Here is a 2,229-nt window from a genome sequence, read left to right on the forward strand (position 1 = left end):
CCCCGATCGAGATCGGAGCGTGCTGGCCGTCACACAAAGGTGACGTAGCCATGTGCAAGTGCGGAAGCTAATAAAGTAATGATATATAAGTACGAATAATTAAAAACTAAACTAGCAAACAAAGTACTAAACAAGTGCTGGCGTAAGTGAAACACAATTCAGAGCAGGTCTACAGCAGTCCAAAAGAAATTGCAACAATAGTTCACCCGAAGGTGACCCCACAATGATAGGTGTCTGTCAAAAGTGTCGAACAAGCCCTCTGGGAAACCACCGGAACTGCTACTCAACTAGAACCTGGAGGGGCGCAAAACAAAAGTGTGAGTGGGCAAAAACAAAGCTTTCAAAAACCATTTATAAAATACTTTCTAACCCCTCGCCGTAAAACCTGTATACTTCCCAGAAAATATAAACACATAATACATATGCCAAACATGCTCAAATAATATGCCATGCCGAAATCTCATAATGATATGCAAGTGCCCAGGTATAAATCAAATCAATATCATGTAATCTAGCAGCCGGAGTCACCTAACGTGACCTGTACGGCTGCATCTAGAGCTCAAATCTCAATCTCAATATCTAAACCTGCCCACGAGTCGGAACCACCTAAAGTGGTCTGTACGACAGGCCTGGGTGTAAATAAGTGCTACGATCACGTGAAGACTGGGCGAATAATCGCGGGTCACCTACGAGTCGGAACCACCTAAAGTGGTCTGTACGACAGGCCTGTGCACCTACCTTGAGTCCAAGGTGAGCATAAGGTGCGGGAGGTGAACATCACGTGAAGGACTGTGCCCTGGCCACGGGCGGGAGCACTAACACCGGGGGTGCAGGTTATGAGCTCTCTAACTATCTCAAACCATTACTGAAACATAAACGTGAATGACGCTTACCTGGCACTTACCTGTGCGTCCACAGCACCCAATATGCATATGCATAAATATATGCAACTAATAACGTATCCAACGATGCACGAAACGATAATGTAATGCATGGCATAACGAATAAACATTTAATCAAGTTCTGGGAAAAATATAGTATATAGGTATATACGGAAAACCAAAAGCCCACTCACTGGTATGTAGAAGGGTCGTAGCCCCCCTGCCTCGCGTGTGCACGCTCGTCCTCGGGGTACGTGTCACCTATATGCGAAATAGCTATAAAAACGTTAACTTTGAAGCACATAACCAACTTCTCGTAATAACTTCTCATACATTGCTCAAAATGGACAAATGAATATACCAACGTGCTCTACACAACCTCAGGATCACAACCATATTTTTAAAATAATTTTTGGACCTCTCACGCGCCCCCACGCGCCAAAATAGGCACGGACCTACGCGCCCCCACGCGCGGCCACGTGCCATGCACACTGACGGTGTCAATTGACGCCGTCAGGAATATTCCGTTAAACTTAACCGGATACCGTTACTGCCGTTAGGAATATTCCGTTAAACTTAACAGAATATTCCTGTTTCTTCTCCAGCCTACCCTCGCCGGACTCCGGTCACCGGAAAACTGGGAAAACTTCAAACTCACTATTCTCCTTCATTTTTCAACCATTTTCTATGATTCTTGTACCAAAAGAAAGCCCTAGACTAGTAGAATCACGCTATACAACTTTTAAAAGCTAAAAACCACGCGATCGTACCTGTCACAAAACTCAAAACTCGGCCAACTTCGAACCAAGCTTTTCTGACGTCCACTTCCGTCCAACGATACACTCCGAGGTTCCTTGGGACCTCACGAACACAATTACAAGCTTCAAAAGTCCAAAAACAAGCTAGAATAAGTTTGCATGAACAGTACACAAATCGGAGCTTATGAAATCGACGTGAAAACGTCGAAGTTCCTACCTGAAAATGGTATATTCGTGCTCCCCTCGACCTCACGATCACAACTGCACCCTTGGTTTCCTCGGTCTGCTACGGTATAATGGTTCTTGGTGTGTGTCCGTACGTTTACAGTGGAAATAGGAGCTCGGGGGAGAGAGAGATAGGGAGAAGACAGAGGGAGAGAGATAGGGACAGTGTATGTGTGTGTGTGTGTGTGTGTGTGGCCCAACACATGCCAACACCACACCATCCACCAACAGAATAACGAAACGAACTAGGGGCTAAAATGTCATTTCACTAGTACGTTTTAATAATCCCGGGACGGGATGTCACACTAAGGGGGGTGGATTGTGACATCCCACATTGCCCAGAGGAGTGATCCTTAAATGTATAT

The 2,229-nt window shown here is 45.3% G+C and overlaps 1 long non-coding RNA gene across 1 annotated transcript; it reads right to left on the reverse strand.

Moving 5' to 3' along the window:
* Positions 1-201: 201 nt before the first annotated feature.
* On the reverse strand, positions 202-1,976 carry LOC148690152 (uncharacterized). The gene is made up of 4 exons (XR_015957581.1): positions 1,857-1,976; positions 1,652-1,762; positions 1,076-1,142; positions 202-294 (listed from the first exon to the last, which is right to left on the reverse strand). It is a non-coding gene; the product is annotated as an uncharacterized LOC148690152 (long non-coding RNA).
* Positions 1,977-2,229: the final 253 nt, after the last annotated feature.

This window comes from Pyrus communis, chromosome 16, assembly GCF_041283825.1.
Source record: "Pyrus communis isolate YQ-2024b chromosome 16, ASM4128382v1, whole genome shotgun sequence".
Classification (NCBI taxonomy): domain Eukaryota; kingdom Viridiplantae; phylum Streptophyta; class Magnoliopsida; order Rosales; family Rosaceae; genus Pyrus; species Pyrus communis.